We start from the raw sequence: 23,303 nt of genomic DNA, 5'->3' as shown, positions 1-23,303 counted from the left end.
AAGAATACATGACTGCTTATCACTATTGAAATCGGAGAAACTCTCATTCATTCAAAGGGAAAGACAGCACTTGCACCCACCTCCAAGTAAGCTACTTAGAGTAAGTAAGTTGAGGTAAGCTCCTTAGTACTTTGAGGTACTAAGCAGACATAAAATAAGAAATTTCTGAAGACTTAAAATCACATATGACCGCGAATAGTTTCTCGATGATGATTTCGACGAATTTCACATTCTGTGGATCATTCATATAGACTAACAATAAGTTGAAACGGGTTGGCGGTGAATTTCCAGTCTTTCCATTCAATACGATGAGAGGTATTTCGACCCCTATTTTTAAGCGATTAAACCTCTTGGGCAGTCTTAGACACAAATATTATTTGATGCATTCCGTAAAATGTTCAGAGCTATACTGTGCGTCATTGAGCTATGGAAATGTTACAGCATGGAACTCCCTCTATTTTATTGATATTTCTAAATTAACTATGTTGTAGGGTTGGATGAGAATGAAGAATCGAGATAGTTTTTTAGAATCACCCTGACCTCTCTCCCAAATTGAACGTCCGTAATTTAAGTAGGTACGCAACTCCGTAATTGGTACAATTATAGTACACGATATAACATGCCTAGAAATACCACAGTAAAGTTCTTATGCTATGGAATTGGATTCCCTCACATCTGCATAACTTACTCAATTCAATGGGTAGCACGTTGGCATGTTAGATCAATGAAGCATCGTGGTGATAAGGAGGAAATAATTACGGCCACCAAACCCAAGGGACAGCCGCATACGATCTCGAATACTTAATGCCAGCGTCGATTGCAATCGACCCTGGCGAAAAAGAAAAGGAAAAACAAGCTGGAAGGATCATCGCATGGTAACCAATTACAGCACATGACACCTTATCACGCGCATTGAAAGAGGAACAGCCCACTTCCTTTGAAAGTCGCCCCTCCGCCGTTGAGGTAAGCTACTTACTCGCATGAGGTACTCGTGTGTAGTAAGCCGACAATGAAAAAAATGAAATCTCTGAAGGCTTAAAAGCGTGAGAAACTCCGGACAGGTGTCGAATGGAGTCCATAAGCCTCGAAGACTTTACTTAATAAAACGCAGGACAAGGCACGCATCTTTGTTAAGTGATGGACGCATTGAAGGTGGAGAGTGAGGCGAGGCCTAATTTATGAGTCATCAATTTCGTTATGGACGTAAAGAGCCCCCCCAATGCAATGGTCTCTTTTTTATCTTATCGCCATCATCCCTCTCCGCTACCCTCAATCAACCGTGATAACAGACACTTTAATAGCATGTTCAATATTCTTTTTTTTTCATTTTCCTTTCACCACAATACTTCGCCGGAATTACATCTCATTGCACACACGGCGATCTTAAAAATTTCATATGCGACGGAGAAGTATGCCTTGAAGAATTTAGAAAGCGGAAGAGCCACGAATATTTTACGGCGCGTTTGAATCACTAATTGTCTGCAATCCGTAGTCATAGGACCTTCACTAATGGACGCATGGCTCTCGTTCGACCGACCTTTTTTCGGTGACGCATAACTTGCCTAAACATTACATCATCAAATAGATATTTTGAGGGCATGTAAAATTGACCCTTTTTAAAGTTTTTCTGTGTCTCAAATTTGAAACTTACTCCTCAGCTCGAAAAAAATTGATTAAAATCACAGGCAAATTTTGAATTAGGTCTGATAAAAATTCCATGGAAGTTAGCGCAATTTTTTAAGAAGCAATTACGGGAAGAAAAAGGGCAAAATACAATCGTTTGAGACGTAGTGATGCGTTTTCTTCACTTGAAGAGATTTTGGAGTTGGAAGTATGGAATGAGATCCTGAGAGTTCACCACAGATAACCGCGGAGTGATTTGAATCAGCGTGACCTTTAGCTGTTAAAAGACCAATTCCCCGTAATTTCCAATGACAAGGAATGTAGCATTGTCACTCGATAGTAATTGAAATCAAAGCAATGGAATACAGGTTGCTATACACTGCCATGCACGGGAGCAGTTGAAGATCGTCCGGGCCTTCCAAACATGGCCGACCCCATGCATTTCAAAGAGGAAAATGTGCAAGACCCGAATATGAGTTCAATTGCATTAGGCTCAACTATGTGGAAATTAATACACGAAAATGAAAAGGAGACTTCGTTGATTTCCACAGATTTATTTCGTCCGTAAGACATTTTTCGAACCATTCATTATCAAGTACTTCTCGAATGTGAGGATAACGCATTTGAGGTGAAAAAACTGTGGCGCTGAATCCAAAAAATTCACCACATCATCCTATTCGCAAACTCATTCGAGTTATAAGAGTATAAGCCTGCAGTAGTCAAGTAGTCTGGCTCATATTACATTTTGAGGAAAAGACAAATGTTGGCTTCTAAACGAAAAAACGAATTATTATAAGTTCTAACTTTATTGTTTAGAGAAAAAATCCACTGCTTTTAATGCATTTTCAAGCTCAATCGAAGATTTAGTCCTCTGAAATTGTTCACTGTGTGATATCTCTTGATACATGTCCCTTGTAGAAACGCAGCCCCTCGTGATGCCGAGCTCAAATCTACTTTGGACCTGATGCCAGCACCTAGCCTGTGGAGCAAGCTAGCAAGTTGGACCGCAAGAGGTTAAATTGAGTGCAATGTTCGAAGCCCTTCTAAAGATGGCCAGATGCGCAATTTTATGGTTCCAAACGAGAAGGGCGTTTCATCATGCCATTGCTGTTGAAATCACTGTCAATAGTCTTAAGAACTATCGCAGGCCATCTCTCATCAAACTGTTGATTAACCGATCGGTTTTATTCGTTTATGAATCGATTTTTTAATTTTCCATGCTCTAATAGATAAATATTTTTCTGATTAATTATTTTCGAGCAATGCCTCAGATTATATCCAATCCATCCATCCCGTTTTCTTTTTAAATTTCTTCACAGGTTCCGCTCTTCCTTTTTAATATATCCAAACATATCCTAACAACAACTGTACTGAAGATTGCAGAAAGTATACGTTTCCGGACCTTATAGCATCAGCCGCAATGACTCAGAAAGTATGCATTTCTGGACCAAGGTTGATTTAACTTTCTTCTTGTTTTATTATACACCACCATCTATCGAAGTATTGGACACTTTTTTCGAATACCGTGTATAAGAGCTCTGATTCATTCTCTCGTTCTTGTAGAGACATACTGAGGCAAGGAATAGCTCACAAAGGTGTAAGCAGCAAAAAAACACGTAAATCTCATTCAAAAGGCAGCGGATGACCTCAAGAGCTGCTATTCGCTCGGTATGAGCACATGACCTCATCAACTTGTCTCCGAAAGGGTTACGACCGTCGATTTTTGCGTGAACTGGAGATGGCGTATTATTTCCTAACTCCCATTTTTTTCCGGAATCCATCAAGTATGGTTTTCCCCATGGCCAGCATTCAACTGTGATGTACCGTGCCGCACGGTTGCAAAATCAATCTCAATTTCGGCGTCGCTGGCGGTCGCAGTTCAACTATCCGGAAGTCAGTGTGCAGGCTTTGTTGTACATGTGGTGTAATTGTCTCGAGGTAGATCGCTGATTCTTTTTTTATAATCCTACATTAACACAAAAAATTGACGAGAAACAGGGTTCGCTATTCTGTATAGTAACCGTCACAAATACCACTACTAAGTCTTGAAAGTTGATGAACATTAACAATAAAAAACCAATTACTGACATTGCGATTTTTTTCTCACACACACCACACGGTCCAAACAACGTTACGTTAACTAACAAATTACACTCTCACATTTATGCAAAGGCAAAACTTGCCAGCAACTAATTAAGGGTAATATGCCAATAAAACTAGAATACGCTAAACCTGCTGTTAGAAATAGTAATAAAATTCAGAAACATGCACTCAGGTATACATAAGTTAGTAAGCTGCTTAATACAAGTCATCTAATCTATTTATGAGACCTAACGCTGCCGTTATAGTCTCACACTGATCGTGGGAATGACGACATTCAGTTCACTATCAGTTCAATAATCGATCTCTCTTATTTTATTTAAGGCGTCTTGGAGCGGCTTAAAAGCCAGGCTGGTGATGCATATGACAGCAGATCACAATTGACAATGGAAACATATCGGCGACAGAGGCCATTACTCGGGAAATTGCATCAGCTACGACTGGGAGAGAGACTCCTCATAATGGCTGCGCCGCGACGGACGCAGCGTGTGTCTGAGGCGCGCGCGCGTGAGGCGTCAAGCGGTCTGCGTTCCACGGCTTTGACCATCTCGGTTGCCGGGAGACGCGGACCGGAGTCTCCCCCTCAATCGACTGCCGGGAGAGAGAGAGAGAGAGGGATGGGTGGACTGCGGAAGATTAACTGGACGGTGGAATGGGGGTGGAAAAAGATGTAAAGGGGGAGGGGGAGAGGAAGGAGAAAGGGAAAAGGAAGGGGGGATTTCTGTATGGACGAATTCGGCACACCTGCTAACTAGTTCCTTGACCGCCCGAGCGCAGACGGGAGCAGCAACAGTGCGGTCTTCGATTCCATTCCTTCCTTCCTTCTTCCGCAGGTCTGTGCCTCAAGGGCAGGAGATTAAGGGGAAGGGAGCGGGCGATGGAGAGAGAGTAGTGGGTAGTATGGTGTTGCAGAGAGAGAGGGAAACGAAGGAGGGGTGTACGAAGTCTTGAGCTACTTGCCAAAGGAGGTTCGAACAAAAAAAAGGAACCAAGTTTAATATGATTTTATAGTGCGCGATGCTGCTTTGGCAAGCGTCACATTGGAGAGACCTGTGGATCTTTAGAGGATCGCGCCTGTAAAAACACCGAAGAGCAGCGAAAAAAGGCAGTTCCAGTCGTCAGCAACGCTGGAGCGCGTGCGTGGAACCCAGATAGTGCGTGGATCATGCGTGGAGACCAGGACATGACATTTTGTCTGACGACGGCAATGGAGGAAGAAATATATTATGCGAGGCTGATAGGAGAAGCAATAGAAATAACAAGATACGGCAACCTTAGCAAAGACGGAGGCTACCACCAGGATAGCACTTGGAGGGAAGGTGTTTACCAACAGGAGAAAGGCTCCAAGAATTGGCAGGAAAGAGTTCCTATTTAATGAAGGCCAAAATAGGGTCCCTGCCCATTTACCTTCGACCTAAAGACGCGAGCAGCAGTGCTCACGATACTGTTTTCAGCTGATAAGCAGAAGAGCGGAGGTAATCAGGAAGATTGACTCAGCATTTGATCCCAATGAAAGCCTTCATTCTTTTATCGATTTGGTATTGGTATTTGGAGAAGGCATCCGACGAATTGGAACTAATACCAACCGTCCTTTCCAAAAACGTGAGTAACTTTCCAGAATTAAGTGAATAGCAGCTAATGCTACTTTGCACTGGTCAGACCACACCACGAATACGCTGCAAGCATTAGAGATCTAGGACAGAAATATTAAATCCGTAAACTGAATAAAGTACAGTAGAAAGCTTCTTCATTCGTCACACTTCTACGAGGGAACAGAGAGGGTCACAAAGCTCTTACTCGAATAAGGCTGGGAGCCACCAGAGACATGGAGGCCACGTACTAACCTTTGACTATTTCATCAATTAAGAATTTATTTCATCCAAATCAACACGGATAACATAATCTTAGACCTTCAGCACATTTCCTGGTCCGAAAAACACATCGACCATATGTGAGTGAGCGTTTATTTTTTTTATTTCCACGCCTCCGAAAACAGCACTTATCGTCTTTACATCGGGGTTTCAGATAACGTTTTCACAATCGAACATGCGCAAACATCCACGCCCAGGATGAGGGTAACTGACCCAGGCGGAACCTCGAACCTGCAACCTTTGGTTTGGCGGGCGAGGACTTAACCGCCACCGAGGCCGGCAATCGAGGCTACACAGCTTTTACACCATTTAGATGTAAGCCGCAAAACACTCGGAGGCTATGTTGGATATGCGATCTCAATTGCTTTTGGATTCATGCTAATGCAGTGTGCCATTATTGTGTACGAGTTATGATTATGTCTTGTTTCCTTTTGTGACGAATAAAGTTTCGTTTTTGTTTCTTGGATATGCAACCGGAAACGATTGGAGAATGGCGTGGTTTATTTCTTTTTCCTCGCAACCGATATCCTAAATTGGAGTGAATATCTAATAGGCTACGCGCTAGTCTTTGAATTCTTGAGCAATTTCGAATGGATATCACTAAGAGAAAAACGGGATTTCAGAAGCAAATCAAATTTCCACAACTATATGAAACGATAAAATAAGGAAGATTTTTTGCCGGACGGATTATTATTGGCATTTTTTTCCTCCAAAACAATGAACGAGTTAAATTAATGCAAAGTTGAGCTCAGGCAGTCAAAACACTCAAATTGCGTACCTTAATAGCATTAATTGTTTTGGAATTACGGTACACGATAACGGCAGGTGAAATAACGCCTCTCGCGACACGCCTATCGAGTCTGCTTGGGGTGTAGTGAATGGATTTAAAAGAGACTGCTGGTCATTAGCGCCAATTAGGAAAAGCAGATAAAGAGGTGGAGTAGAGGGTAGAGGGAATGGAAGCTGGCGTTAGCCTCATCCCTGCTGGAATCACCAAGGGGACCACGGCCAAACGGCTTATTTCGCGGACGGAAAGCTGTATGCGACGTAACCTGCTGGGATTTGAAGTCGGGCCAACCGTGTTAGGAGCTAACCCCTTAGTTGAGATACAAATTCGATCCCTTTATTTTATTAATTCTTAGGCCAGAAATTATAGCATTATGTTCTAGCTATATATTCTAGAAATTAAGTCACCGACTGAATGTGTCAAATAAATTTAACACTTTCCCGGCGAAAAGATTGAAAAAAAAATTCTCGGGTTTCCTCTCGGGTAATAAATGTTAAGACAGCCCAACTTTGTTATCCGCGCGAAACCCTAAGCTTAAGCATCTTATCTGCTTCTCTTTAAGATTATGCAAGCTAAAATGACAGAAAACGTTAAAAAAGGATGAAAAATAACGATTGCCAAATACATATCTAGCTACTAGGAAATCCTTTGGGAGGTATACTTCTATCAACGAGGATTAAATGAGGTAGTATTTTGGGGACCTTTCAACCATAGGTTTTGAATGATGCCAAAAAATACTCCTCTTCATTATGTGGCATGCTTATGCATTAATAGTGAGAAGCAGTTTTGTCCTCTTCAAGTAATTACCAAGAGAAGACAGAAAGGTTGCACTTTCAGATGATGAGCTGAAATGAATGAAACCGATCATAATATTTCAATTTTTCACTTTTTATATTACACCCTATTATCACGAGATTAATGCATCGGTTATTCATTTACAATGGGTTTTGAACTTAAAAGAGCTAAAAAAAACGTTACCGTGGTTATACATCGCTTAATGGACCGCAAAAATATCGCCTTCTATTCTATTCATAATAAGAGTTATTGTTGCAAATAGAATCGCCATAAAGTCGATACATTCTGAGTCAAATACCCAACGTATATCATTGGTGAAGGCAAACACATTGGAAGACTTTGAGTCAACCTAAAAGTACCAATGGGTCAAAATTTCCATACTTCAAGTTATGAAATGCTTTTGTTGACAGGGGAACAAATAGCCCAGAAACCTATGAAGGCATCTCACGGAAAATTCTATTCTTATACACGGACTTTTTTTAGGAACTATGGAGATACGCGGGGACGATACCTCGATAATTGCATAAATTCTTCGGCAAACGTTTGAAGAGCGCATAGATCGTCAAGGAAATTACAAAACACCCCTTGTAAACAAATATTCCCCGCAGAGACTATTAATAGAACTGAAGAAAAACACACGCAAAATGGTAGTAAAATTATTAGGATCGTAAAGACTAAGGGGGAAGGAGAAGACACGGTCAAATATAAAATGGATTTCAAAATGGAAAATATACTGAAAAGAGTGATATTTGATCTTCTTAGAGAACCCAGACAAAAGAATCTGATTCCTAGCTAGCCGGAAAATTTTGTTATAGAAAAAAATATATTTATTACAATGGAAAATTTGGTCACAAAATTTTCTCCTAATTTCTGGCAATGAAAAGACGAACAGCTCTTTACCATGAACTAATGCAAACTCCCACGAACACAATTTAGACGCAGACAGCAAGAAAGTTATATCGCATACTTTGCTCGGAACACATCCTTACCTTCAAGGCTGCTCACACGTCGCTTAAATTTTACTTTATAAATGCTTCACACACCCCCATTCACCATCTCCAAAAATCAACACAGGTAACTTAAAACGAATAAGAACTCTGAAAAATACCCAAGTATTAATAACAAGTAATTATGATACTACGTAGAATGAATACAGTTTCTTCTCCTGACCTTCCTTATTATTACAACAATGTAGTGTTTATGATTTTGGAGTATAGGTCATGATTTAAATTAAATACACTTTTTGCCAACGTTTCTGAGATTTATTCTCCTTCCTCAGGGCTCTGTGATAGAAAATTTTCGTTAGAGTAACGAAAATTTTCTATCACAGAGCCCTGAGGAAGGAGAATAAATCTCAGAAACGTTGGCAAAAAGTGTATTTAATTTAAATCATGACCTATACTCCAAAATCATAAACACTACTACGTAGAATAAAATTGCAACCGTCCGGCCAGACATAGAACTTTTCCTCGCAATGGAAAGCGACAACTATTCTTTCTCCCCATGTACATCCGGCAATTACTTGAGAAATACACATCAAGGAAGGTAATTTGTTTAAAGGAAGAAAGCGTGTTTTTTTATATATTTGATACGAAAGAAATTCATATCCGTCAGCTTGGAGGCTCCTTCCACGTCACTTTGTTTACTTTATTAATGCTCCACATTCCCCTCGCTTCCTTCCACACGGACTTCCTGCGATGTATATTTCGCACCCGTGCTCACGGCAGCCACCATGACAGGTAGCTTTTCAGGTTGTTCCTTCCTCCACTCGAAAAAGACTCGGGGAGGGAGAGGCTGAACGGTGGGAGGGAAGAGGAAAGAAAGAGGGGATCTTGACTGGTCTGGGGGAAGTGGGGGGGGGGGAGACGGGGGAAGCCTCCAGCGCCGACCTCATTTGAGGACGGAGGCTGTGTAAGGCGGACAGTGTGTCAGGGATCTCGGAGGAAGGGGAGGGGGGAGGGGTTGTGGGAGGGAGGGGGTTGAGAAAAACTTTTAGAGGGGGTGGGTGGGGGGTGCTCGAGGGGAGGAAAGGGGGGTGGCGGTTGGGGGAGGGTCTGAGGAGACGGTGGAGATCCAGTCCACCACAGTCGTCGGCTCTCTTCTCGTGGCGGAGTTTAAACCGCGGAGCAAGTGCATCTGGAGACAGCCCTCGCCGCGGTGGAGTCATCGCCCGGGACCCGTGAGGCTCTTTTATAACGCGCCGGCCATCCACACCGGAACGGCCGGGGATACAAGCGACTCGCAGTGCCGGCGGCGGATAAACAAGCCCCGCGGGGAGGCGTGGCGGCCCGAGGCAGGCTCCGCGACAGTTAATTTTCCGAAGGAATCGCACTTTTAAGCGACTGGGGGTCTCTGTTATACGCCTTCGTGGAAAAGGTTTGCGAGCAAAACAGTTTCGGGATCTCTCCGTTGCCACGGGGAATGACATTCGTTCGGTGAATCCAACGCCCGAGAATATTTCGAGGCATCACAAATTCGCCCGGTGACTTCAACGCCTGTCTCAATAATTATATTGGGCATTCCAAAACGCGGAATCGTGGACTAAGTAAAACATTTCCAAGTTCCCATCTGCCCCCTCACGAAAATACATTTGCTTGGTGATTTCGAAGTCGCTCGAATATATTTCGAGTTATCCGATTTTTTTAGATACCAAACATTCGCTCAGCGACTTCAACCCTAGTCGCATATTTTGTCATAGAGATTACGGAATTAGCTTAAGGACCTTTCTGCAACGACAGGAAAATACATTCTCTGAGGGATTTCAACGCCTTCAATAGTATATTTCTGGAAGTCAAAGGAATTAATACCAATCCATCATTCAGTGATTTCAACATCAGTTATCCATCATTTATTACATACACTCCAAAGCGAAATATTTTTGTCAGACACTTCATCGTTACCAGAGGTTTCTAAGGATTTCAAATAGTGTCTTTCCCATCATCAGGTGGTCGCAGCGAGTATAAGCCACGCAAAAGATACGTGGACATACAAAGGGTACGTAGACGGTGATAACTTGATTAAATGCTTCGAGACCAAAATAGTATTTCTTTCGTTTCTGTATGTTTTACGACAAATTAAAGAAATAGGAAGAAAAATTAACTAAAACTTTCAATAGAGACTCGATCAAAACTCACAAATATATTTCGTGATGAGGTAAGTGAATTCATATTTCCGAAAATATAACTTTTGACGCAATTACTAAAGTTTTATTCTGTGAAACGGTGTAAATTTGGCCAAAATTTTCATTTAACACTTCAGAATTGAGAGCGAATAAAATACAAGTAAAAAAAGTCTACATTCGAAATCATAAGAATGAAAAAATTATCAGGTTGGTAGGTTTTGAAATAAAATCGAACCAAACTGTATTCATTACCAATATTTATATTACTATCTTCTGATTCACCCAGGTCCTTTTCACCAATAAAATTAAATTTCTGGTTTTATAAAGAAAGGGACTCAATTTTCCACGCCTCAAAATCTCTTATCTTATTCCCCAGCTGTCAGATCTGCGCGGTGCATGTCGTGTGCTCTTGTTGACTCCACCTCAGTGCGTTACCCGCGACCTTCCTCCGGGACAGTGACGTCATAAACCGCAGCGGTAAAAAGACGGCGCGAGACTTGATACTGCAGAAAATGGAAGATTCCTCGCGCAGAAAAGGATGATCGGGATCGACCTAACGAGATTTCGCCCCTCCCGGCGATCCTAGGAAAGAGGTCTCTCCTCCGAGAATCCCCGAGTTCCACCCTCGTTATGCCCATAACATTGATCAACATACGACGCGGATGAACGCAGGTGCCCTCGACAGCTGATCGCGTTTCCGCCCAGAGTCAACCAAGCGCATCCAAACACTGGCTCTTTCGCACGCTCCGGTTCGACTCCAGAAAAACTGCACAGACAGTAATTAAAATTGAACTATCAGCGTGTTATCGCGAGTGAAAGTCTTGTTTTAAATGAATATTTAGACCAAATCCACCACTTTATCGAATGTTCGGCTATCCCGATCGATCTATCATCACAAGTTTCTGACAGAAAGTGTGCTCACGAGTGAATCGTCGAATAATATATCTTTGAAGATACCACACAAACCATTTCCACTGCATGTTAAAAAGTGATATCAATGCGTCTTCCGCATCAGTAACCGATGTCCAACACTTGGATAACAGCGCTTAAGTGAAAGGAGACACTCTGAACCAAGGAACTTTGTGCTCTGCCTAGTGTTACTCTGAAAGCGTGATTAATTGAAACAGTGCGCGGGACTTCTTCTCTTCGACGACTCTGTCCAAGTTTACACGAGTCCTGAGTGAGAGTAAGCACACGTGTCTTCTTCTGAGCGGGAGAATATCTTTTCCCGAGGATTGAACACTGGCGCTGAGTCCCAACTTGGAAGGCTGCGAGGGTGGATGGACTAAGCACCGAGGTAAGCAACCAATTAAATTTATGTGCAACTCTACGAACTACACCTGACAGTCCCTTCACGGGCGATTGTTATGAGTTGGCTTTAAGACGTCAGTCCCTCAGATGAATAAGAAGAATTAAAGGGATAATAGCGAGTCTGGATTTTTTAAAGGGAATTTATTATCCATAGAATCATTGACTATATGAAAACTAGTAATTTACTTTTTTTCCCGAAAAACGATCGAAATTACTCCTATGCTCACCCTCTCGAAGATCTATCTATAGGAGACTATGAAGCTGTGCTCTGTATGTGAAACTGAAACATGCCTGTTCTAAACAGCGCAGGTTTTAAGTATTATGTACTCTGCCTATGAAAACTCATCCCCCATTCTCACTAAAAGCAGCGAATCAAACAGTCGTCAATTATTTGAAAATAACTGCGTTCTTTCTTTATTACCTAGCTACCTATTTAGTTATTTGCTTTATAATAAATTTCAACATACTAAGACAATCGCCACATATAGCAATCACATGGGTCGAACCACTTCGAAGTAGCATATCGCTACCTTGGTTTGACAAGGTTCTAACTGACATTTTTGCAAAATTTTGTGTTTTCACTCGAGATAACTAAGTTTATGTTTCTCTATGTGTTGCACCGGTTTTTATTCCTCTACGTAAAATAATAACAGATTTAGAACAGTGACAAAGTTCCAACTGCAAGGAGAAAAAACTAATATTTGGTGTGACAAGGTTCTAACTGCATTTTACTTATTTTATTACTCATATAAACATGTAAAAAAATAAACAAAATAACATATTTTCTTAAAGTAATAATTACTAGTGTATCTAGTGGATCACTAGTGTATGTGCCAAAAATCAAAAATAAATTCCTATTAATAATAGATATAGAGCAGTTTAAAACTTTGACAAGGTTTATCTCAAAACCAGCTGATTGTCAGTTAGAACCTTGTCAAACCAAGGTAGCGATATGTCTCCGTCTTCCTTAATGGTAAGTTTGCCGGCTAGGGAGCTCAATAAATCCCATCCTCCATGAGCTTACATACACGAATATTTTATACACGCGTTTCACAGAATAGGTTTTCAGCCATTTCAAATTCCATATTTTTTTAAAGACCCGTTTCATAATTTAAAATTACCTATTATTATCGTCCTTTCTTGAGCGTAATTGTGCAGCGGATGTACGAGGATGGAAGTAAGAAATGAAATGAGGCGGAATGCAGAAAGCGGACTCAGAAATACTTTCCCATGGATTGGCGAGGAAAAACCTTCGTGTGACAGTGAACTTGAATACTTCCGCCGTATAAGACTAAGGGACGCTAAGTAGGCAAACAGCGCAAGTGTAACCGAGAATGGGGAGCAGTGAGTCTCTGCATCATTAATTTCTCGCATCGTAAATTCCTCCACGCATGCGTATATCATACCGGCTCGAGAAGGACTTTATTAAAAAAAAAAAGGATTATTGGTTAGGTACTGGTTATAATTAGGTTATTGGAAAGTTACTTCTGACAGGAGGGAAATATTAAGACCACTTTACATTTTAAATTGATAAATTAAACTTTGTTTTTCCTTACAATTAGTTATTAAAACACGACTATAGTTTCGACGGTTAACGTCATATCCTAGTCTTTTACTACTGCTTCACCTCACTGCCTAGCAAGCAATAAAATGATTGACAGTATTCCCGAAGAAAAATTACACAGTTAAATATTGTAATCCAACAAGAAGCATTGGAAGATTGAAATTTAGAAAAAAATAGTGTGAAGACCTAAATATCCTGCGACAACTTAAAATTAGGTCAAACAACAAATATAAAATCCACTCAGTGTTAATGTAAAAGGCAATCAAATCGGAGAGAAAAACCTAATCCCTCGATAAGATCTTCTGTAATCAATCTCTGATGGGATTAATTTGGCATCAACGACAATGGGCAGTAAAAAGCTATTTGCCTATAATAATAATAAGCATGTAGCATTGCTTCCTAAGAATTTTGTGAACATTCAAATTACTTATTGTTCAAAAATTTTAAACACTTGAATTTGAAATATGAAAATGCACGTTTTAATCCAATTTGGAGTCTATAAATCGGTCGGACAATGGAATAGTTCGCGAAGAATTTTAATGCAGTGAGTGAGATGATCGTAACCACAAGCGTATCTGACGGAAAAAATCTAGAGTAAACAAAAAAGATACGATGATCGATAATGAAATGTGCGGATGCGGGATTATATGCCTGAAACATCCAGCATAGCGAGTTGATTGACGCAGCCATCACTTTACCGAGAGGACAAGGAGGTTTGTATGGAAGCATTTGTGAGTGAATCAACCATAAGATTAACGAAATGGTTGAAGATCTATTTTTACTCTCATCCATTCCAAAGCTGTGAATTTGATTCCTAAATGAAATGATCAATTATACTCACGCACTCATATCCTCAATTATTAAAGCCAGAGTTTTGTTTAGATAGGTGAGGGTAGAGCTCACCCCAGACCAAGCCAAAGGCGAGTGAATGTCATCAATTCATGGCAGGAGTGGACCAGTTCCTTCCCCTGAGCAACTTCGAGGATTTTTTTTGCTACAAAAAGCAATACTCCAACGCAAAAGGAATAAAGGTCGTAACTTTTCTGGATAAAATAAATCTCACAAGCTAGCTATTCCACAATTAATCAAAAAATGTGTAAAGTTAAAGATTGGTTACGTTAAATTTTGAAATCAACTTCAATACTTATTTCACGTGAAGCTGACGGCGAAAGAGCCAGAAAAAATATGTCAGTGGGTCACATAAAACCCTTAGATTCAATAGGCAGAAAAAACTTGGGTACCTGGCTTTTCATGGGCCAAAATGTATCTAGCACAAATGTTAAGTAAAACTAAGAATTTGTCCGCGATTGAGAAAGAACGCGAGGTCCATACTCATTGGACTTCTAGGATACGAAACAAAAAAACTTCAATGGGATACAAAAACTAAATGATTGCCCTCCGGGAGAAGCTACTGCCAGTATCAAGAATGAGCTAGAAATACAGCGCGATTTACGACAGCGAGGGAATCGATTATCCATGGTTGATTTCAGGAACAAAAAGCACAACACATCAATTATAATACAACTTTTTAAAAATATCGAACAAATGGGTTCACTGAATATGCTGAGAATAATATAATTTTATGCACACATATTTCAAAATCCTCTACAGATATGTATTTCACAGAGGGATTCTTCTGGCTGGGTGCATAGCAATATTCCAATATCCGCAGTTTAGCCATGGAGTATTTTAGGACCACTCTGAACCATTATGAGTTTCCAATCGATGACTTATCAAATAGAGCTTTTACCAAAGAAAAAAGGCAATTCATTTCTAAAGTAATAGTGAAAATAATTTAATAATTACTGATGAAAATATTATTCATTACTCATCTTAAATATTGGTCGAAATAGTAAGATTGGTTTGACGCAGCTCTCCACTCAGTTCTCCTATCACCTAATGTTTTCACGTCTATGTATTTCTTCTCTTTCATATGGTTTGTTACCTGTTCTTTATATTTAATTCGAGGTCTTCCTTTTCCCATCTCCACTCTCTTCCACTTGTCCCTCGACAATTGTCTGCATCAGAACATCATGCCTCAAGATATGGCCGCCAAGGTTGTTCCATCTTTTTATCAAGGTTTTGGAGAAGATTATCTTCTCTCCTACTCTTCTTAGGACTTTGTTAATATTTTTCGTGGTCGATCCAACTATAGCCTATTGTAGCTTTAATGATTAAGTTTCTACCAAAAGAGGTAAATAAGGGAAATATTAATTCGTGAATGTAAAGTATGAGCATGCACAAGCGCAACAATACGAGACGGTTGTGAACAGCATAGGGTTATAAATCGAAAGGGATCGGTTTCATACTGGGTAGGGTTATTGCAAATAATGTTCATGAAAATTTATGTGAAATGGGAATTAGCTTAATATTGCCAACAATAACAAATTATACGCAAGGAAACTCTAAAATTTTGTGATAAATTAGTAAACCAATGTTGTTATCGAAGTCCAGTAATGTATAAATCGTTATTATATGTAAGTATTTTACGTTTGCTAAAAATGCTACATTTTTTTCTTTGAAAGAAAACCTATTGGCTAACCTATACTCTGTGCACATACATTTTCATTTTTAGCATTAAACGATGACATTTGAGCAAAAAAGTATTTTTCTTATTAATGTGAATGAAAATTTGAATAAAATCCCGATTATGGAATATCTAAACGGGATAGGAATTTCCATTTTTTGCAATAATCCGAGCAGGAGTTAAATTGAGATTTACAATCACTTTAAAACCCACGAGGGAGAATAAGTATTGGGTTTTATGACGAAACCCACCACAAACGAGGCATATTATTTACCGACTTTTTTATTTTTAACATCCCAAAAAGGCTTTATGTATTGGGAGAAATAAACAAATATTATTTACACTAACCGAAAAACGTCAACACGAAAGTAACAATAAAAAGGGAGTTTTGGATTAATCAACGGAATTCAGAGAAAATGAGGGACGCATTATCTGTGTTGAGTGAGGAGGGGGGATTGAAAAACAGTCGACTGGGAGGAGAGGTCAAACGAGGGTGAGAGTGAGGTCAGGGAGCTAAAAAGGCTTTAGAGGGGGAGACGGTAGAACAGGGAACACGCTGACCAGTTGTTCATTCCCAACGCCGAAATTCGAGAATGTAATGATGTTTTCAGATTTTGGCTACCGCGCAGCCACCTTTGGGCGCTTTAGTCCACCTATGTTTGACTGGCATCGCGTACGGCCCTTGAGGCAACAAGTCGCTACACACGTTCCGACCAAACCACCCAACTGCCAGGACCAACTACGTTGGCACCGACGGTTGGAGGGTGTGTAGGCCTGTCGCCCGACCAAAACAGTCGGACCCGACGGTCGGGCGGTCGGTCCTGCCAGACCATCCAACCGCCGACCGCCCTACTCCGATTTCTGTGGCGTCGCAACTTCTGTGCCGTTATTGACTATTTTTTCTACCAATTCGAGGTTTGATAATGCCAAGTAACTCCATGAAATACGCTTCGCCCATTTTCAAATAATTTCGGAATTCATTTCCGTCCAATTGTAGAAGTAAATTCATGTGGGTGAAACTTCAAATAGCCACTTCTTCGCCCACACTCTTCTCTTTTTTTCCTGATGTTATCAATGAGAACCTAATTGGCTAAAGCCAAACCTATTTTTTGATTTTTCGAAAATTTCGGAGCCATTGCCAACACAAGCCGAAACCAACTTCACTCCACGCGATCACGTTGTGTACTGAGGAGTATTTGGTAAGTTGGTCGGGTCGGGTAGATTGATTTGGACGTCTGTACAGCTGGCCCCGACAGGGGAGTTCGGTCGTGTCGGATGATCGGGTCGGAACGTGTGTAGCGCCTTGTATTAACGCCTAATTTCACCGCTACGGGGCGCCACAGTAGGGATGGATGCAAAAGAGGATGGGTTGGTGGCATGAGAGAGTGAGTGAGTGCAGATTCAGCCGAGCGTTGGCGAGCAGACGCGGCGTGAGGGAGAGGTGGTTCTCCTTCTCATCTCGACGGGAATAATGACAGGGGGGGCGCTTTGCTCCTCGCACGAACAGAAAAAAATAAAGAACGCCTCCTCCCATGGAGCAGCCGCCGCCACCGCTTCTTCTTCCTCTCAAATCTATATGTAGGCCGTCATCCTCTCGGACACGTTCGATGGGCAACGTCCGATTTGCCTTCGCTCCCTTATTTGCCCTTAAACTTCAGGCGCAAGTGTTTTTTGCTCGGGGAAGGAGTAGCGAGCACGTCTCTCTCTCTTCGACGGGCGAGGAAGAAGGCTACCCGACATGCATGAAAAAAAAACGCTTCCTCAAATTGAGAGGGAAATATTCTTAACGTCCAGAGTCCCCGTAAAAACAACTGAACCTGTCTTAACTTGACATGATATCACGCGGACCTGCAAGCGAAACATTCCAAAAATAACGGCTTTGACAGTGTATCTATCATGGAATCGATTTTAGAAAACTTTCGGTAGTCCATCATCATCACAGGTCAACAATCTTAAGATTGGTTTGACGCAGCTCTCCACTCAATTCTCTTATCAGCTTATCTTTTCAACCTACGCATTTATTCTCTTTCACATTCTTAATAGCCTATGATTATGTCTTTTGGTATCACTAATTACACTACCACTGGCTACGAGTAAACGTTTAGCTTTTTCCAATCAATGCCCATACCAAGTGAATATACGCCACTATATTTTTAATTGATTCAACAGCCTCTTTCCTAAAGTTTTCAGCTTTTTAGAAATACCAAGTTAAGTCAAAGTTTCTGTTAACGAGGTATAAGAGATGACTTCAGAGTTAAGAGGATTTTCTCACCAGAGTCAGAACTCGTGTCATCAAGCGCTCATGGAGCCTGAACCACTGCGAGTTCAAGAAAATATTCCTAACTTCAGAATTAGTTTATCAGAAAGATATACAAACTGATCACCCTATGATGGTATTCTTAGGGATACATTACTCTTTTCAATGAGAACATTCTTAATTCAAGAGACAATTTCCTTCTGACCATCACTGCAGTGGAATCCCTTCTTGCAATCAAAATATACTTTCTATTCCGGCCATACTCTTGAATCATGTCGGCGCCACTCGGTTCAAGAAAATCTATTATTCGAATAAGTTCTATGGGCAGCGTCGGATTCGCCTTTCCTCCCTCATCCATCCCCTAAACTTCAGTCGCAAGAGTTCATCGTTCGTTGTAGCAGTTGTCTCCGTACGTATTATCTTCTATGTCTTGCTTTCCGCCTCCGATGGGCTAGGGAGGCAGCTGGCCGGCAGGCTTCAAGGAAGAGAGTTTTCTTGCATCAAGAAGGAAACATTTTTTAACGGTGACAGCATAGCCTCCCTCCCCACAATAACTGATCTTGAATATTAGTCTAACTCAATATCACCTACACCAGGGGTCTTCAATCTTTTTAATTCAAGGGCCAAGAATCGATTTCATATCGTCCGGGAGGGCCAAGATGCTCCATGTCACCTTACCACCAAAGCAATAAAATTTAAAAAAGCATATGATTTCAAAGTTCAATAATCCTTATTGGTGAAAAAGTTCAATCAATCAGTAAAATTTATGAGGTATTTCATTTTTGACGAGAGTGTCAATGCATATTTTATATTGTGTGGCGCGATAAAAAATTTTTCTTTCGCCTCAAGGGGCCGCCAGCAATTAGCCGGCGGGCCGCATGCGGCCAGGGGGACGCGAATTGAAGACTCTTGACGTAAACCAATAAAAGAAATACTTTTATACATCTAAGACCGTGTTTTATGGATGAAGTCGATTGAAGAGAACCTTTGATATTTCATATGGCTGTTAGTAGACTCTACTTTCGCCGTTGTAAATGGCTTTTTTTAAAGTCAATATGTGCTCTCCTCAACGAATGACCATTCTTTTCTCCGCTTTGTGTTGACTATTGACCGATGACCATTATTTTCTCTGCTAACTTACGCTAGTTGTAGTAGCGAGGTGTAAACGTCTCCGGTCAATGGAATGGATATTCGATAGATTCAGTAATATCAATGAATTGTGATATACTATGCTTTTTCTTAAATTGTTGTCTGGACCCTCAGGAAACCTTTCTCTCAAGGTAATTAATTTAATTTCATTCACTAACCTGCGTTACTCCTTTTTCCTCATCAACTTAATGTTACTAAATGTCTGCATTGCTTCAATGCAATTGCATCTATATCAATTCATTCGACATGACAAGTGTTTTCATGGTCCTAAACCACAGGCGCAAGTGTATTTGTTTTGTCACGGGCTTTTTATTATTTCAGTTAATTATCCGCCACTAAGTTTGATATATTCTATATTTTTGGACGTGATAAATTTTGAAAGAATATGAGTAGGACTACGGAAACATAAACTGTTAAAAGCTTAAATGAAATATATTTCTAACGCATAATGAAATGGCAAAGTAACCAGTTAATTTTTAATGTTCATTGCGACTACTGCCTAAAAAACTATATGAACATGATTGAAGTAGTGAAAGATGGTTTTATGAAAGTGTTAATAACCTCAGAGAACATTGGTAACCGCGTAAAATATTACGTTTCATTTAATCAAGACAGGAGGGGGATAAATAAGCGTACCTCGTTACGAAGGGTTCTTCATCCACGAGACAAAAAACACAGTACAAGGGAAAATAATTTGAAGACGGAGGCAAACAAGTTTCCCTCACCGGCACAACCATTTAAAAGGGTTGACGAGGAAAAAAGGAGGTTATTTGCGTTCTCCGTGACGGAAAAAGTAAACATCTTTTTTTTCATTCATATTACAATGCGACTGCAACCGGCGGCAGTAAAAGTTATGGCAATGTTCGCGAAGAAGACACAATTATACACGTGTCTCCGTTAGCCGCTTTTTCCCTTTCTTTCCCTAACCAGCCAGACACTCGATATTCCGCATGTTTTTTTTTTGCTTCTTCAGAGCGTCTTCAACCGGATGAAAAGATTTTTTTTCAAATCGTTCTTACAGGAGCATCCTCAGTAAGAGGAGAGCTAAACAATCTTGCCTGGAAAGGACAAAAGCAAGAAATTCTCACGAATGCGCACTCAGAGTGAAAGTCAGAACAAAACAGACTGAAATGTAAGAAGGTATATGAATAATCACCACTGCGCTATTATATTAACTCTTTGAGGTCTCTACAGATTGCAGCCATAAGGTTGAGTAACAAAATACGTTTTTACGTTAGTACAATATTAATTCGTAGATTCCAAAAATATTTACGTAAAAGCGGTATCTCTAATGGCTTCTGAGATTCAGTCTGGGACGTGAAATGGTATGGTATGGTTTTTGGTAGGGATGGACGGATCCAGGATATTTTTCGGATCCGGATTCCGATCGGATCCTTAATTTTTGGAGCCGGATCTTTCGGATCGGATATTTTCGGATCCAAATGTATTTTCAAATTCCTGACGCTAAGATTCCCCCGATGATTGTTAAATTTCTTGGGAAGAGTCACAATATGTGCCAGTCGTACTTTGCCTTTTTTTATTTTCCACGGCTGAAATTCTCCTACGTAACCTCTGCGAGAGCTTTCGAACAAAACGATTCATGAGAAGGACAAGAATCGCATGCGACGGTGCATTCGAAGATAGAATCGGAACTCTCTCCACCCTTATGGGGCGTTGTATTCACTGAAGCTATTATTTTAAATTTCGGATCCAGATGGAAGTGTTCCGCGACTTTGGATCCGATGTATCCGATGAAGGGCAAAATACGTGGATATTTGGATCCGAGGTATCCGATCCGACCATCCCTAGTATTTGGAGGAGGCGACCGACAGCTGAGGTCATTTTCGCCATGAGGGAAGGGTAGGTAAGGAAGGGTGGAGAGAAACCCGACGTCGGCATTAGCTTGCTCTTAACGAAAGGCGTCAAGGGGACCACGGCTTAACGTCCCATCCGACGGACGGAGTGTTGCGCTTGAAACGTTCTCCACACCACATTCAAGCAGGGATCGGGCGTAGTATCTGAAAACTCTCTGCCACCGCCGGGATTTGAAACCGAGCCCAAGGGCTGGGAAGCCAACACATTAACCCGATCCCCCCTGGGACATGAAATAATACCAATTTTCGATCGCTTGTGGGCCATAGGCACACATGTGTCCCATTAAAATAAAAGCACAAATTTTGCGAAAATTGGATAACAAATGCGGCGTTTTTCGTAATAAATGCACTAGCAAGGTACACATAAAGGATAAACCGAAAGTCTTGTTATAATTGACCTCATCATTGATTTGTTATAAACTATCAAATTTCCACTTCGTAAACAGCATTAAAAAAAAAAAGTTCTCAACAATGTGGAAACTACAATATCAAAAGGATATCAGAAAAAGAAATAAAAACAAGAAGCCAATAGCCTATTTTTCAATAGTGCCAGTTCTTAAAATATTACACCTTCACAATTAATTTTGAGAAGGTTTCAAAATTCTGGTATGTGTTTGTCCTTTGGACCTGAAAGAGTTAAAATCCCAAAAATGTATTCATTTGTTCATTCATTCAAAACGACGCACAGATTGTAAATAACGAGCAAGTCTATGCTGTACCGAATTAATAACCAGATAAATTGCGTATGAGTTGAATTGAGACACTCTTTGAGTTAATAAAATACTCCGATCTATACCGAAAAAAATCATGTGAATATCACGTTGACAAAACGAAAGAGAGATTGGAGTGGGCGGAGGGTTCGAATATCCTCCAACGGAAGGGGATTTAAATTTTCCCTTGCCATCTTTTTCCATTTCCCAGCACATTTGAGGAAAACGGATACAGCAGTAACGACATCAGGAAGAGAATAGCGTAAGCAAAGGGAGTGTTCATGAACGGGAGGGAGCTTATGAGAGGATCGTTATGTAAGAATTCATGGAAAGGACTAGTGAAGAGTCTGATCTCAATTTTCGCGCTTAACGGTGCGGAAACGTGGACACTTAAGCAGGAAGACGAGAGAAGACTGGAGGCATTCGAGATGCGGGTGTGGCGAAGAATGGAGAAGGTGAAGTGGACGGAGAGGAGGAGGAGCAACGAAGTGCTGGACATGGTGGGGCGAGGAGAAGCAGCGAATAGCAGCAGATGAAAGCAGATAATATTTCGCACCGGAGGGACCACGTGCTTCACCTTCGAACAATTTCTTTTTGACCCTCATACCAAGTACGAAGTGCGGTTGAATGAAGTAGAGGTTCGGCCTACCGCCAAAAGATGCATGAGGCACCAGTATTTTGCCCCTAACAGGAGGACGGTGAACGCTAACTGGCCATTAGATTTTTAAGCTAAATGTTCAAACCTCTCTTCACGCATGTCAAACGTAACGGGTCGAAACTATTCCCTCTCATCCCCCTCCACTCAACTTCTGAGATCGCAGCTAAACTGTGAGGAGCGGATTTTTGATTAAATTAGTTTCGTTCCCGGGAATAAAGTTTCACCCGTGTCGAAACTACTCCCCTTAGTGATTTTAATTACGTGCGAGAGCGAAGCTAAACCTAGGCGTCGTATTTTCGTCGGGTCGAAATGAAACATTGTCGTTTGGTTTTACTTGCCATCCCTGCCTGGAGGGGAGGGGATACTTCCGGAATGGTTCATTAAGCTTCATGAGAACCTACCTTGTCTCTGTTACGAATGCTTTAATAGTAATAATAGGGTGGTTTCCTATTATTTTTTATGGCCTAAATCGAAAGATTATTACTCCTGGAGTACGTATTTCACGCTTTTAGAATTATAAATGACGATATCTATTTTTCGCGACTAAACGAAAAGTGAAAATATTCAAGAGCGCCAAACCGCTACGGCTAAGTATGAATGCTGGGAAGACTCCGTGTGACGTCGTTCTGGTTCCCGCTGCCGCAAATTTAGGTGACCTTGGGGAGAGGCTTTGAGCGCTGATACGACGCAGGATGCTAGCAGGTAGCGCTTGGCTTAAATAAGGATTATCAATGCCTTATCAAACGAAAGAAACTTTCGGACCTTAGGTAGTTTTAATAGGTGATTATTAAGACATGTTTCCCTGAGCTCTGTGCCTCATGCATGCATTGGTAATCTCAGACGACGTAAAACTCCTATCTACTCATATAGAAACTAGGTCCCTGTGATGTCACGTGGAGTGGCATCGCATGGGCGCCAATCTGGCCTTTTTCAAATGAGGTTAAAAATGACCATTA

General features: G+C 41.0%; 1 protein-coding gene across 1 annotated transcript in view; it reads left to right on the top strand.

The window, feature by feature from the left end:
- Positions 1-9,276: 9,276 nt before the first annotated feature.
- LOC124164189 (serine proteinase stubble-like) overlaps positions 9,277-23,303 on the top strand; it is a 230,694-nt gene continuing 216,667 nt past the window's right edge. Inside the window, exon 1 of the mRNA XM_046541398.1 lies at positions 9,277-11,594. The gene's annotated coding sequence lies outside the window, so the exon portion shown is untranslated. The remainder of the gene's footprint in view (positions 11,595-23,303) is intronic.

The sequence above is a fragment of the Ischnura elegans genome, chromosome 8, assembly GCF_921293095.1.
Source record: "Ischnura elegans chromosome 8, ioIscEleg1.1, whole genome shotgun sequence".
Lineage (NCBI taxonomy): Eukaryota > Metazoa > Arthropoda > Insecta > Odonata > Coenagrionidae > Ischnura > Ischnura elegans.
This window is presented reverse-complemented; position numbering and strand designations above follow the sequence as displayed.